We start from the raw sequence: 16,943 nt of genomic DNA on the forward strand, positions 1-16,943 counted from the left end.
ACTTTCTTACATAAATGTACACAATGCTCCAATGAGCTCAGATGTGTATTGAAATGTATTGAAATACAGATGGTATTGGCTTGCAATAAGGACTTGTCTCTCCATTTATAAATTCAGTCTAGAGAGTTGGCTAGATTAGCCAGTCTTTTTCAAAGGTTTTAGAGCTGCTACAGCAAACATCAGCAAAGCAAAAAGATGTTCCCTTGATGGTACTAGTGAGTGCCAAAAGAAAGCTTCCTTAGCTTTTTACAGCTGTTGACAGGTGTCTCTTTTTTCCTTCTATAGTGCAGTCTGCATTAGCACAAGGGGTCCAGGAGCTGGTTATTTCCCAACTACTGATTTGACTGTCTTTTGCAATACCTTGTAAACCTTCCAAGTGTTCCAGAGAATTGCAAAGCAATATGTCAAAGGTTCAGGAGGACATTGTGCAACATGGTTTGCCACTTTGCTTTCCTTGTTAAGATTAGCTGTAAAACTATTACTAAAACTTCAAAAGAAAAAGAAAGGGCATTGTGCGGTCTTGATGTTTCTGATGTAATAAACCTCCTGAACATAAACAAGTCTGGATCAAGTGACAGGGTCCCCACAACACACTGCCCTACAAAGTGTTTTGGCATAACACACTAAGGCAAATGATGAGGGGGGGGAGGGTTTAGGGCATTGTCAGAAAATATTGTAGGTTGGACTTTAAGGTCTAGCAAATCATCAAATCAAAATCCTTTACATTTCAGCCAGAATATTACAAGGAGAAAGGGGAGTGGTATACAAGTAAGTGTGCAAATTGCACAAAAGAGAGGGGAAAGAGGAGAAACATATGGTAAGATCTGTAAATCATGATAGAGCAAACCATAGCTTAATGTCTGTCTTATAACACATTTAATAATTGGCCTATAAGACAACCCACTCTAGTTGGTTAAAATGAATACACACCATTGCTTAATATTTGTCCTTAACCACAAGTAGTGCTTCATGTGCAGTTTACCATGTTATACAAATACAGAATAACTTCCGGTACCAGGTTAAGCTAACTATGTTAATCTAAAATTAAGGTTATGCATTCCCTTAGATTTAGCTATAGAAGAGTCATGTGTAGAGCCTTCTGACAGTGGTGAGTTGGGGTATGCACCAGTACGCACGGACCGGTACCAGAAATTGGGCGTATGTTTGCGAACCGTTAGAGCTGGAGGCCCCGTACCAGTACGGTCTCTCCCCTGGCATGCCCCCCGACTTGCTCCCCCGCCTGGTCACCTCTCTCTCTCTCTCTCTCTCTCTTTTTCTCTTGCCCCACCTGTCCACACCATGGTCCACACAATTAACCAAACAAATTAAATCATAAATGCGTTATATGGAACAAATTCATACAACATACTTTTATAAATGGTGATTAATTGGCTTGAAGTTCATTGTCAGCCAGTCATTTTATTCATTTTGCTATTAATTTTCTTGGCACTTTTACTACTTGAATAAATACTAGATTTTTTTTTCCTGTAGAAAGTCTTGTAGGTCACATTTTTTGTTATTACGGGATGTACTTCATGTGAACTTTTCCCTAGTTGGGTCCATCTAAGAAAACGATGAGATGTTAATCCCGTGAGTCAGTTTTAGGAACATCTAACCTTTAACACTATTCACTGTTGTTGTTTAGCTTAACTTTTAACACATTTTAAGAATTATTTATTGATTATTTCACTGTAGGTCAAAAAGCTAAATAAATGGAAGTACTTTCACACAGAAATGAAATGGTCTTCAACAGCTTTCTCCAAGTTAATATAAATCAAATCAGTCATTCTGGATCAAGTAAGATTTTATGGTAATTATTGATGAAAGCAACCATTGTCACTGATCATATGATTTGGCAAGTAAATGCGTGACAGCAATAATGTTCAGTATTAAATAACCAATTTGTAATACACAAAGCATCTGATACAATTTTACACTTCAAAAAGTTCTTTCTCAAAATTATTTCCAATGAATATGGAAATTGGTGGCAAATATCTATGCTGTGATGATTGGAAGAGGATTTACAGTATATATTTAGCTGTCTGGAATTAGATCAAAACTTCTCTGCTGACAATATCACCTTCGATCTTCCCATTAGATAATAAAAGTAAGGCCATCTATGCTAGGAGCACCTGCCAAAAGCTGCGTATGTCAAAAGGTCAACATGGCTGTAATCAGAACTGCCTATAATGATAATGTTTTTGTGTGTAAATGGTGTCTAATTATGCATCTGGAGAAAACTTTGAAAAAATAGTGACAGTGGAAACATGATGGTTTGGTACATGAATCAGTACCAGCTACTACCTCTGATAACGTTCCATAACTGAAAACTCAAAGAAGCAAGCCAAGTCAATTACTCAAGGTATGACATACATGAATTTAATAAAGGAAGCATACATAAATCATGTTCGGAGAGACTTAAATACAGAAAATAGTGTACAACTGAAATATATAATGTATAGACCACATAAAAAGACAACTTTACTTTAGCTTAACCAAAAGACCACAGGGCCTATTTGCATGCAAATTGTTGCTCCTTTAGATCTGCATTTTTCCCACTTGGTCTCTTTAAGATATGTGGATTTCACTGCCCTGAATTCCCCAGTTAGCAAGATATATTGCTTAAAGCACAAATGGGTTTATGCAACCCACTAAGTCATAAAGTGTACTTCCCAAACCATGAAAGCTAAATTCATACATTAATGCCAAACAAAATCAACATAATCCTGGGCCAGTTGTAAAGCAGGAAGCTTATTCATGGGATGGAGGTGGTGGTGGTGGAGTCTGAATACATCAAAATTGGAGAGTTTTCCAAGAACCAGGATTTTATGGGACTTGGGGGAAGGGGCGAAAGATAAATATAGATTCTTTACCCTTAGATTAAGGCAGGGGTCTGCAAAGTTGGCCCCTTTAAGACTGGTGGACTTCAACTCCCAGAGTTGAAGTCCACCAACCTTAAAGGGGCCAACTTTGCAGACCCCTGGATTAAGATAATGTTAGATTATGGTTGTGGTTTTTGTATGCGTTTTTGTATTAAGTAGTTGGATTCTATCTTGTCTGTTCTGTATTGTGAGCCATCCAGACTCAGCTGTGAGCTGAATTTAAAAATAGTAATGTAAAAAATCACAAAATATAAAAGGGTAGCAAACAGAAGTAAAACAACAATGGCAAAAGGCACTAATGGCAATAGGTGCATTGGGTGCAATTCCAAAACATCTGGAGCACCATTTGAACACCATCAGCATTGACAAAATCACCACAGTTAAAAAGGCAGCTTTACTTGGAACAACTTACATCCTGCACTGATACCTTTAACAACATCAAACAGTAACATCTGCTTATCTCAGGTCTAGAGAAGGACTTGAAATGTGGACAAATATGGAAAATCCAGTCTAAACATTTGGCTGACTCTGCAATAAATCGTCATCATAATATGAAATGTTTAAACTTTTGCAGTGCCAGCTTTGTTACAAAGCTCTGCTTATTTGGAATCCAAAACCTACCTACTGTAGGCCAGGGGTGTCAAACTGGCGACCCACGGGCTGAATGCATCACACACAGGCCATGCCCACCCCAGCTCCGCAAAGGGGGAGAACGTCGCAATACGTCACGTTATGGCAATGTGACACTACGAGTTTGACACCCGTGTTGTAGGTGATCCTTTACTAGGCCAGTTGACATTGAACAAGAGCATTGCAAGATTTTGAGTTTTATACATCTTCATTAGACAAGTCAGTTAAGGAAAAAAAGGAAATAAAATTGTTACTAATCTTTGAATGATGCCTGGGAGGGATGCCATTCCAAAGGGCAGGAGCAGTGACAGAGAGGGCATGCTTCCTTGATTTCACAAGATGACTCGATTTAATTAAGACCTGGACCACACCTATTCTGCCCGAACATGTGTAACTGCAAAACAGTGGATTAAGGTTCACTGGTTGCACTCCGTCTGTTCTGTTCCCCTTGTCCAGGCTTTGAAGGCAAAGATCCCTCCGCAGTCCAAAATTAACAGAGATAAGTTGCTTGCCAGATGAACAGGGCAACCTCTAGTATTACTTGGCTTGAAGCAGTTCTAAGAAAGAAAGCATTGGATTAAGGGAAGAGAACTACGATGAAAAAACCCTTTAGAAAGAGCATAAAGCATACAATGTTGCTATCCTTGATTGTCTAAAAAAAAAAATTTTTTTCAAGTTAATTTTATTTTATTTTATTTTATTTTATTGAATTTATAGACCGCCCCCTCTCCCCAAAGGGACTCGGGGCGGTGTACAGACCACAAATAAAACAATATACAAAACTTACATATTTATAAATACCCATTAAAACAAATTAAATGGTAGGCTGTACAGTATAGTTAAAAATTAAAACAACCTATAAAATCTCTCCCTAAAAATTTAAAATACAGGCTAAAGGGACACAAAAACTATAGTTAGGCCAGGCCAGCTAAGTCGAACAGGTGGGTCTTAAGTTTCTTACGGAAGGAGCGGAGATCGGTCGTTATTCTAATGTCGGGGGGAGGTCATTCCAGAGGGTCGGGCCCATCACAGAGAAGGCCCTACTCCTGGGCGTCGCCCGCTGACACTGCCTAGTGGACGGCACCCGGAGGGGTCCCTCCCTGTGAGAGCGAATCGGCCGCAGGGATGTATGGAGCAGGATGAGATCCCACAGGTAGCTAGGAAGTTACTCTTTCAAGTCTCCGGAAAAATAAAGAGAGAATGGTATGAAATGCCAAATGTGTCAGGTCAGGGGTTCATACAGTTTGCTTAGCACTGCTTGTAAACCATTCTCTAGGAATTACATCCAACTGTTAACCAGGCTTATTTCAGGTTTCAGTTCCAGTACACTACAGCTTGGGCTAGATGAGTCTGCCTACTAACATATTCAGGAGTAATGTTATAAATGCATTGAAAGTATATTGAGGTGAAAAGAGGGGTTCCGGCAGTCACTACTCCCGCTTCGCTCGTGGCCGTGCCATACACGTGCTTGATGTATGCATGCGCAAAAGCAAAAAACAAGATGGCGGCGCCTACGGCGGCATCGGAAGAACCAGTTCGGGGGCATGGCAAGCCTGTCGGTTCCAGCGACCCAGGCTGTCAAACCACTAACGGTTCAGCCGAACCGGTCCAAACCAGTAGGAAACCACCACTGGTTGAAAAGCATATAGAAGTGGTACAACTATGGCAAAAAAAATATCAAGAACTTTTGATTAGGTGTCAGATGTTCAAACACCTGATGGCAAACCTTTTATCCACCGAGTTCCCAAATTGAAAGGTGCGTGCACGTGCAAATGCGTGCATGCACGGACATGCGCACATGTGCAGTAGTGACCCAAACACCAACTGACTGGTGGGAGGCAGAGCATTCCAACACTAAGAGCTCTGCCAGAAGTGAGATCTTTTTCTTTTGTGAGCTTCTGTTTCATCGTTTGCAGGGGAACAGAAACTCACGAAAGAAACAGCAGAGAGCTCTGACCTGGGGCAACAGGGTGCGTGGCAGCAGAGAGGGCTCTGCATGCCAACTCTGGCATGCGTGCAAGGTTCGCCATCATGCCCCTAACCTCAATCAGATATAAGAAAAAAGAGTGCATACAGAATAGATACAACAGCCATGGTTCAGTCTCATCCTCTATTACAGTGGGTCTCAACCTTTCTAATGCCGCGACCCTTTAATGCAGTTCCTCATGTTGTGGTGATCCCCAACCATAAAATTATTTTGTTTTCCATATTTTTTTTGAAAATATGCGTTTTCTGATGGTCTTAGGCGACCCTGTGAAAGGGTCGTTTGACCCCCAAAGGGGTCGCGACCCACAGGTTGAGAACCACTGCTCTATTACCTCCTTTGATGGACTAGATTTCAGAAATAAAAATTTCTGATTGTCATTGTGCTAAATTAACATCATTATAGTTGCATTTTAGACCTTCCTTGTCAATCCAAATTTGTCATCTGGGACATATAGTTTTTCTTTTTTCCCCCTTAAAGGCTGAATCTATTTACTATACATTACTGTGTTATTATCATTTTTATGCATAATGGTCCAATATTTTAGTGTTCAAATGTTTACCATGTTCCTATTTTTAGACTACGATTTTTTCCCCTATTTTTTAAAGTGGGAATGTGAAACAGCAGCACTGTTACCACAAGTATAAATTAGAGGAGCATAGATTGGCCCTGATCCAATTTAAATGATTGATTTGAATAGCATCACCAATATGATCTGACTAGACTTTTTTTTGACCAGACAAAAATACCAAAACATCAGATTGGATTGATTCAGTTCAATTTTCATAACTATTGGAAATAATTAGATGTAGGAAATTAATTTGATTGAAGGAGTTTAGAAACAGCTTCAAATGGCGCTCCAAACCAAAGATTTACATAGCCATATCGCTTCTATAAGTCCTCACTTTTTGAGAAAAAGAGATGATGCTTGATTAGGAAGTGTGCAATGAATTACCACATGGATGACCCTATTGCAGTAAAAGAAAAAAAATCAGAAAGGGAAGAAAATACCCTATTTCCCCGAAAATAAGACCTCCCCAGATAATAAGCCCAACTGGGCTTTTGAGCGCATGCACTAAAATAAGCCTTCCCCTGAAAATAAGCCCTCCCTGAAAATATTGCAACATAGCAGCAGTCATCAAATGACCACGCTCGCCGCCTCCTGCACCTCAAAAATAATAAGTCCTCCCCGAAAATAAGGCCAAATGCTTATTTCAGGGGTCAAAAGAAAATAAGACCCTGTCTTATTTTCGGGGAAACACGGGTAGCAAATTAACTTCTTATAATGTTGGAAGAAATGTTCTTCTGAGTTCAGCTCCAAGTGGAGAAAAAAGACACTGGAAACATGGAGGCTGCTTGGAAAGATGTTTTAATGGTGGACAGGACCACATGGCTTGAGTTCCTGAACAGAAAGGGGGGGGCGCATGCTTCCAGATGTTGGGTGAAGAAGAAAAAGAGAGAAAAGGAGGCTTGCTGAGAGTTCCTGGGTTTTTCTAATACTCTCTGTTCGGCCCCACCTCTCTGTTTCCTGTTCCTGTATAAGAAATGTATTCTGATTGGTTGTCAGACTTCCAGGGGCAGAGGTCTTAGTAACTTTGTAGGTTGTGTGTCTTTTGAGTCCCAAGCTTGATTGAGCATTACTTCTTCCCAGGTGCCCTGTGGTGAGATGGGTAAGGGGCTAATACTATCATGCCTTAATCCTATCACCCTGGAGCTAAAGGGGAGATATCTTTGTTCTGTAGAATAGACTGACTCAGGCATTTTAATGGTCCATTGACAAAGATGGGGGCTTTGTTTCCTACCTAAAAACATGTTTCTCCATCTCTTATCCAGGGAAATATAATATTCTACCTTTTCAATATTTCCCAGGATATTTCATTTTTCTGGGAGAGGGTTGAGTGCTAACATCCTACAATAAAGTCATCAGGACATTTTATTTCCTAGGACCATGATGGCGAACATGTGGCACGCGGAGCCATTTCTGAGGGCACGCAAGATGACATGCGCATCAGCTGATTTTGGCCTTGAGTTTCGGCTGTTTTTCACCAAAAATCTCTGAAGCCCCCAGAGGGCGAAAAACAACCCAACGCACAAACTGGAAGTTCGGGAACAGACTTCCGGTTTGCATGTTAGGCTGTTTTCTGCCTCTGGAGGCTTCAGGAGGGTGAAAAACAGCCCAATGTACAAACCGGAAGTCGGAAAACAGATCATTTCTGGCCTCCAGAGGCCCTCAGGGAGGGCGGCGGATGCTGTTTTTGCCCTCCCCAGGCTCCAAGAAAGCCATGTGCACATGTACGGGGCAGGAGGATCATGCGCGCATGCGCAGGGTGCACGGGGCGGGGAGGCATTAAATTATGGGGGTGGGCACACGAGCACGCGCAATAGCACATGCGTGTGTGCTTTTGGCACCCGAGGCGAAAAAGGTTCGCCATCCCTGTCCTAGGCAATATAGCTCCATGAGATTATTAAACTGTGCAATTAGGACACTACCTTGCAATTGTGGGGTGGCTTGAGGAGGGGTTGTAGTATATTCTCTCACACAAGAGTCTATTATAACGTGGATGGATGTGCTGGACTGCAAGACAATTGCCAAGTCAGCAGTTGGGGGAAATTGAATTGTGTAGTTTTTGAAGAAAGTGCCAAGCTTTGCCACTTCAATATTATGGACATCATTAATGTTGGAGCTATGATTATGAAGATTACCATAGTTATTCAGAGCCAAGAACCTTCACTCTCTCAAGATGAACATCATCATAAGAGGAAAAACCACCTTGCCCATCATTCCCTAGGTAGTGGATAATACCATTTTAGACATTTTATAAGTGCTTATAAAATACTTAGCCATAACAACCCAAAACAAATTTTAAAAAAAACATAAACCACAATTCTGATCTGTCTAAATGAATTTATTGTTGGTCAGCATAAGCAAGCAGAGATCTAACATTTGTGTAATGCCTCTGAAATTCTTTTTCCAGACGTATTCCAAGGGAAAGAGGGCAAATCCAAATTGGGAGTTGACTATGAGTTAAAATAAGACAAGCATGTTCTGTAACCCTAGGGATTTGCTATTTATATCTTGACTTTTTAGGAAGGGTTTTCCCATGTACTCTTAACCAGATTTTATGACATGGCACATTTTTCTCCCTTTGATGTTCTATTTGGCTTGCCAACTTTTGTGACAAAAAAGCTTTTTTAAAATAAAGCTATTTTTCCCCTTTGGGCATTCTTAACTTTTGTTTAAAAATTGACTAGATCATGACAGAAATCTTACTAGTCAACAGGAAAGTGGTTCTACATCTGCAGATTGATATTATTTGCAGTATTTTATCAGATGTACCTGACAATTATTGTTCTCTGGGTCCTTAAGATTGTTTTAAATATTACTAATTATCCCTGATTTATCGTTAATTTTCTTCCAAGGTAGAAAATAGTTGGAATAAAAGTTTTAAAAAATATGTCATGTTGTTTTTAACCGCTTGCTCCACTCCTTTTTTTAGAAAGAAGAAAACTACAACTTCATTTTATGTATATGTACGTGTGTTTGTGTGTATATGCATACAGATTTAAAGACACACAAACACACACATACACATTGTAACTGCTAACAAAAAAGAATGGATTTCATAGTAGGGACTAAGTTACGATTATGCCAGTTAGATCAGTGGCTTTCTCTTGAGTTCATATATTGCACTAAATCATTATTTTCTTGGATTTAATTCCAGTGACTGTGGTTTAAACATGTTGTTTTCAGGTATGTTGTGCAAACCTAATCCATTGTGGTTTATTTAGTAGTAAACAGATCATGGTTCGGCATTCTGTGCAGACTCAACCCCATTCTCCATTCTCCTTCTCCTGCCCTTAGCCAAGGGAGAAAGCACTATTTGGACAAGTAGAGACTTCGAATCTGCATTCTTAACTATCACATTCTGATCAGATGAGCTACGTGGCCCCACACACATGTAGACCATCCCCACAATTTATATTTATGGCCTGAAGCTCCTAGTTTTTAATGTCAAATGGGATGATGGCATGAAAACATTCATGCTAAGCTTTTGTCACCATTCCTAAAAGAGGTTGTTGCAGCCTTGCCTGACTTCCAACACAGACTTCTACTCCTGTATGATATTTTAATCCTATTGGTTAAGCACCATCTAGGCACAGAATCTAAAAGCATCACTCAGCTGTAAATTAACTGCTAAGTAGCTTGCAGTGTTTGCACATTTGCAACACAACAACTAGAAATAGATTTAGGCTTTGGAAGTCCTATTCCAGAGGCTCAGAATGTCAGCCATCACATCAGGGGGTCATTCACCTGTCCATCTTACAATGTTATTTATGTGTCTGTCAGCCCACAGTACACATTTGTCTGTCCACAAAGAACAGACAAATGTGTTCCACAGAATAACAATACAAGCACTTGACATCGCAAATGGCAAGAATAAAAATATTGGCTACAAAGCATTTTTAACTTCCCAGGTGCTTCATTACTGGCCTAAATGGATTCATTCTTGAACCAAAGTTTCAAAGGGAGTCGGAAAGATCTAACGGTTGACATCCTATTGACTAATAATTCAATTATTGTCATCCCTAATTTGTATCAACAGAATAGATTATCTCAAAATATTTTGTCCACTTACTTTTTTTGTACATTAAAGAGGGGGGGAAACCAACTGATTTTCAATGTTTGTATTTTCAAATTGGAAAAAAAAATATGAAGTATAAATGGCAACTGTATCTATTTATATACTTCTAATAATTATTTTCAAAATCTTGTAAGAAAAATAGAAATATACATAACCAGAAAAATTGAACTCAAATTTGGTCCTAAATTGTGCAAAAAAACAAACAAACCCCAGTCTGAGGGCATTTGAATTTCCTTTTTGTTGCCTGCTGTTTGAAATCTGTGTGCTGTAATCTGTTCCAGACAGATAGATGTTAAATTGCAATCAAACATAAAATTATCTTTAAAAAATTATTCTTGTTAATTTTTCTCCCCAGTGTATAAGTATTTTTTAAATAATCTGGTCTACCCAAATATGGGATGGAGCATACGGCTTCCGCTTTCGCCTTTCAGCCCCAATCCAGGAGCCTTCTCAGGCAATCACTTTCACGACAAACTATTTTTTGCGTTGAATTTATATTTACTGACAAAGAAATAAAGGGAGACTAGTATAGATCTATTTCAAGCTATTTAGCTCTTGTCATCTAGCCATACCCTTATGGATTTGAACCTGAGTTACTTACATCTTATGTAGATGTATTAACCTTTAGTGGTATTCAGTGGCTAAAACGCTGAGCTTGTCGATCAGAAAGGTTGGCAGTTCGGCGATTCGAATCCCTAGTTCTGTGTAACGGAGGGAGCTCCCATTATTTGTCCTAGCTTCTGCCAACCTAGCAGTTCAAAAGCAGGTGAAAAATGCAAGTAGAAACATAGGGACCACTTTGGTGGGAAGGTAACAGTGTTCCGTGCACCTTTGGTGTTTGGTCATGCCGGCCACATGACCACAGAGACATTTTCAGACAACGCTGGCTCTTTGGCTTTGAAACGGAAATGAAAACTGCCACCTAGAGTCAGGAACAACTAGCACATAGGTGTGATGGGAACCTTTACCTATTAACCTCTAAGCAAAGGGCCTTCCTCGCTTTGTTGGCTATATCAGGGGAGAGATTAAGGTTTTTTTTTAATCAGGACAACCTGGTCTACCCAAATATGGTTAGTTGATGCCGGAGTGCCAGAAACCTTAAGACCAGCTGGCCGTGTGCATACACACACTGGAACCTTGTCTTTGGGTTTCCAGTGCGCGTATGTGCACCGGCCAGCTGATCTTTGGGTTTCTGGAGCTCTGGTGCATGCATGCGCGCATATGTTTACGCACGCATTCCAGTTTGGGCACTCGGTGCCTAAAAGGATCGCCATCACTGGCTTAGAGGTTAATACATCTACCTAATATGTAAGTAGCCTGGGTTCAAATCCCAGAAGGATACGGCTAGCTGATGAGAGCTAAATACTTTGAAATAGATCTATACTAGTCTCCCTTTATTTCTTTGTTGGTAAAACATAAATTCAAGTGTATATGATATTCCAAAAAGTTTAAAGGACATACTGTGCCTGCAAAGAATCTCATATTTATCTAACAGACTATTTTTCAAACAACCCTGTAAAAAATTGCACATGTTGTCCTGCCAAATAAACGTGTTACATACCCCAAAGGGCAATGGTTTCCCCCCCTCCCTAAAAAAGATATATTGACATTATTTTCCTCTTTCAAACATGATAGATTCAGAATCAAAGTCCACTCAAGGGAAGGAGAAAAATGTAGAAGCAGTGGTGTGCTGCAGCCGGTTTGCACTGGTTCAGGCGAACCAGATGTTAAGATTCTGCTTAGTTTTAGCAAACCAGCAAATCTCACCACTGGCTGCCCCCTCCCCCCTCCTCTCCCCCACATGTCCCTCACTCCCCTGGGGCTGCCATTCAGGATGGGGAAGCTGCAGGGGCCTGACTGGGAGCCATGCCGAGCAGCTGGGAGGCTGTGAAAGTGTGAATAAACCTGCAGTGCCGATCAGCTGGGAGGCTGCCATTCCCCTGCAGCCCAAAAGAAGACCATGTGACCACCAGTTTTTTAGAAAGTTCAGTAAGAACTTCTAACTTTGTGAGATCATTTTCCCCCGCCGAGAAGTTGGAAGATCTGACAGTGACTGAACTTTTTTTAAACTGGAAGTCACATGGTCTTATTTTGTTGCCCTGCACGCAGGAGAATAGAGCTGCAAGGCAAGTTAGTCAGGAAATGGGGTAGGATGGGAGTGAGGATTTTGCATTATCATTGGTCTGGGATGGCGTGGAAGTCAGGATTTTACATTACCAGTAGTCTTGGATGGGGTGGAAGTGAATATTTTGCATTATCATTGGTCCAGGATGGGGTGGAAATGAGGATTTTGCATAGAATGGGATCAGTGGTGAGTTCTGGATCCCGTTCCAACTGGTACAGTTGGAGTGGGCCCAACGGCATCCACATGGACGCACACAGCACACACATGCATCTTAGCGCCTCCGCAAGCCTCCACGTTGCTCCAGCTGCTCAGCGGATTGCGCAGGTGCTGTACGCACCATGCGCAGAAATGCTGAGGACTTAAAAGACCGCTAAGGAGCTCGGGCAGGCAGGTGGGCCCTCAGGAGCACTGTACCAGAACGACATCTGGTGCTCCGGGCAGACTCCGGTACCACCTGAAACCCACCACTGAATGGGATACAAGTCAGGATTTGCATAATGATTGCTCTTAAGTAAGTAAGAACCAGTAAAAGAGGAATGGAAAAATCCTTATCTGTAGATCAGCGTTCTTCAGTCTTAGCAAGTTTAAGATGGGCGAACTTCATGCTTCCTTGGGAATTCTTGAATTGAAGTCCATGCACCTTAAAATTGCCAAAGTTGAGAAGCATGGGCCCACAGTTTAGGATTTTCTATTCCTGTTTTATTTATAGTTTAGTGAAATTAAATAAATCAGTTGTGGTTTTCCTAACAAATAGGGATTAAAGCGATATAAACTGAAATTAAAAGTTGATCTGGATTTTGATGATTAGATATGGGATTATGGAAATCATGTAGACAAATGTTAATCTTAGAGTAAGAGTTTAATATATTTTACTTATACCTGTACCAAAGAAAATTGGAAGTCATTCTTTTTTGGTTTTCATTCTATTCCTTTTTCTTAAACTTTCACTCTTTTTCTTTCCTGAGCCTTTTCTTTTTTCAAATCTGTTTTTTTTTGTTTATCCTTTAGCTTTGTATTTTTTTGATGTATGAAGGATCAAATACTCAGCAATTATCATTCTACATTCATTATTTATAGAAATCGTATCAAGATTTACAATGAAATCCACTGAGAGCCATCTCATATAAAGGAGGCTCTGAGTCTCTCTAACAAAAAAGTGTTTATTGATAGAAGAGAATATTTGTAGCTCAGAGTTGAACTGTGGGGTCCTTAGTGCCCTTTGAACTTGATGCTTTTCTTGCAGATGTTTCATTACCAAACTAGGTAACATCATCAATACTAGAAGGGAGGGGAGTTTGTTCTTATTTTTATATACTAGTGGCTTACCTGTCAGTGTTGATCAGTTGCTTCACAAACAGTGTGTCAGGGTTCCAAATAGCATCCAAAAGTACATCGATTGGTGCCAAGTCACTACAGCGTTAGAGAAGGGCTATTCCGCACTCCTCCCTCAAATGTTCTTTGAAATACAGTTTCCCAGCATTCATTTAGGAACCTCCAACATGCAAACTGTGGTTACTCATCCTAAAATGAATCCTCTTTTCCTGGAGCTTCAAAATTTGCTGTTTGCTGGGAAGATGTGTAGCTAAAAGTCAGTCTACATTTAGTCTACAACTGACTTTGGGGATATTTCTTCATAACCAAACAAAAGTGCGTTTTCTGTGCAATTCACACCCCTTGCTCGCTGGATCTGTCGCAAAGCCAAGCCCACATTTTGTAATTAACCCCCACAGCCCATTTTGGCTGGCAGAGTGCTGCAGGAGGCTGAGTGCTGTCAAACCCCCTGGCCATGCCCACCCAGCCTGTCATTAGGGCAGAGAACTGGTTGTTAAAAAAATTGCAGCCCATCACTGTGTAGAAGTATATTTTATTTGTAAAGCAGATTTTTTTTCAAGAGATTTTTTGTGTTATATTTGTTCCTCCCAGCTTCAACTCATAATTTGTATAGATTAGCTGTAGAGATGTGTACAGATAAGCATCAGCTGCATAATGTGAGAGGAAGTACCAGAAACCCTTAAATGATTTGTTATTTAGTTCATTTCTCAATACAAATGTGGTTTCTAGCTTTACAGTCTAGGCCTGCCTAGTAAAGGAGCTACCAGACTCTATATTGAAAAGGGAGGGTGGGGGACAGAAAGCACTAATACTTGGTGAATTTCCATTCAAGGGAATCCCTGGATTTAGTCTGAGAAGCTGAGAAAACATCCATAAAAGTAGCAACAGCAAGCCAGTTTTATATTGGAAGGAGGAGGAGGAAGAGAAGAAGCAGAAGCAAGAGGAGGAAGAGAAGGAGAAGCAGCAGCAGCAGCCGCCACCAGGAGAGGCTAAAGAAAAGACTTTATTTTTAAAAGGTTATGAATGAGTATACCTATTGCACTGTTTTAATATTGATTAGCTGGTTTTTATTATGTGTATGCAGACACTGGTAAAATGTGGGTCCAGACTTGGCTTGCTTAGTGAACTCTTTGCAGTTTATTTAGTAGATCACAATTAAAGATATCATGATTTCGTACAAATGGATAAACCCAGGCTGTGAATGTAAAGCATTTTTAACACACTAAGGCTGAAATCTAATATTCACTTATAACTCATCTAAATGGGGCATATTTCTCAGAAGATATTTATATGATTCTGTTGTAAACTGCTCCTCAGCTGATTGTTCCACTGACTATTTATAGGCTATCTCGTTTAATGGGCTATTCTATTCTGCACTGCAATAGCAACATAACTTACATTATTGCTGTTCGGTACCTTTAAACACAAGGTGCCACCTTGTGAGTTTAAATCAGGCTCCACAATGTAGGCTTGCAAAGTTACTCTTGGCCATTTGTTAGCAATAAAGAAATACGTAAAATTGACACCTGGAGCTCATATGGATTTCTGCATTCCTCATGTGGTAGCCCTAGTGGAAAAGAAGAAACTAAATGATCTTTTTAAATGAGTTTAATGACTAAGTGGAGTTTTTGCATGCTTCAGCAAGAAATATTTCTGAACTATCTTTTAGAAGTGCCAGTTCTGGTTCTCAGAATTGCATGCTGAAAATAAATGTGGATAACGCTACCAGAAGGAAGGGAATGCTGTTTCAAAATGTTTTGTAGTAGCTAAGGTAGTCAGACAAAGTGTCTCTTTCCCATTGCATAAATCAGATGACATGCTGTTTTAATCCTTTGGACACAGAATTCAATGAGATTGGAAGCAAATGGAGTTGCTAGAGAACTGAAATGACTGTTCACCAATAAATATGCAAGTATGCTTTCCAACTATCACAGTATTTGTATTAAACCAATTTAGGATTTCCATAGGGTACAATTTTTCAACTTCATGATAAGATGGCTAAAAAAAAACCCCAAAGGAAGGAAACATTTCTGGCTTTTTTTTCTGAAATGGTCACAAAACTGAACAATCATATACTATATTGGAAATTCAGAGCACTTAACTATTAAACTATTAATTAAACTATTAATTAATTAATTTATATATATGTGTGTGTGTGTGTTGTATTTGTGCTGATAAATAAATAAATGGAGACTAGTATTTCAAGCTATTTATTTGGGCATCCCAGGGGTTGTAACACAAAATACATACATACATACATACATACATACATACATACATACATACATACATACATACATACATACATATTCAAATTTGAATTAAAGGTTTATGTAGTTAGGGAGTTGTATGCCACTCAAAATCTGGTGAGTAAAGATGTCTGGTAAATAAACTAACAGCATCTAACACATCAATTACTAAAAGTGCTTGGAGAATAGGTATTGTTTTGCAAAACAGAATTCTGCAGGGTTGTTTTTTTTTGCTGGGAACTGCACTTCTCATGAGTTGTTCTTGTTTTAAAACATATTTTGCAATAAAGAGGAAAAGATCTTTAAAAACTTGATCCTCCGACCATCTACCTTTATTTAGAAGGCAAAACTTACTCCTCCATTAACACCAACATTTATTTCCCGGAAAGAAAGAAAAAAACCCTGATGACACAGACACTTCTTAAATTAAGCATGCCTTCGAACAGAACTCAGGAATGCAAACGTGTTGTCACGCCAACACAACATACATCCAGGTGCGTTCAAAGCCCGAGGTTATCCTTTTGTTGCAGAAAATCAGGAGATTTGGACTGCGAGGTCAAGATAAGCTTTATTTTGGCCAAAAGGTCCAGAGAGAGACAGCAATTTCTAACATCTGGACAGCGTTCTAATCCAAACACACATTTTTATATTGTATTCAAAGCATCAAAAACACGGAAATACTTTAAAGCATTCTTATTGGCTAAATTCCTAAAGCAGAAAAACATATAGGAAACGCTAGTTTCATTGACACGTGGTTAAGCTATATGCCTGACTCGGCCTCCTTAGAACAGATGTTGTGGTCCGACATTTGTATTTCCAGAGTTCAAGTTTCCGGTTCAAGACTCAGTAAATGTATAACAGAATAGAAGGGCTAGATGGGGCCCCCAGGAGGTCTTATATTCTGACCCTGTTTCATGTTACGTCCACATCTCGCTTTATGTCCTGCCTTAGTTTGGTACCGTACTACCGTATACTTTCAATGCATCGTTACTTTCCATGAATAAATAGGCTGTTAATGGGGTGGGGGAGGGAGAGAGAGTTGGAGCCCGTAGGCTTGCCAATGAACAGGAAGGGCCGCGATATATGAAACTCGCAATT

Source organism: Natrix helvetica (genome assembly GCF_964273705.1).
Source record: "Natrix helvetica genome assembly, chromosome: 7".
Classification (NCBI taxonomy): Eukaryota; Metazoa; Chordata; class Lepidosauria; order Squamata; family Natricidae; genus Natrix; species Natrix helvetica.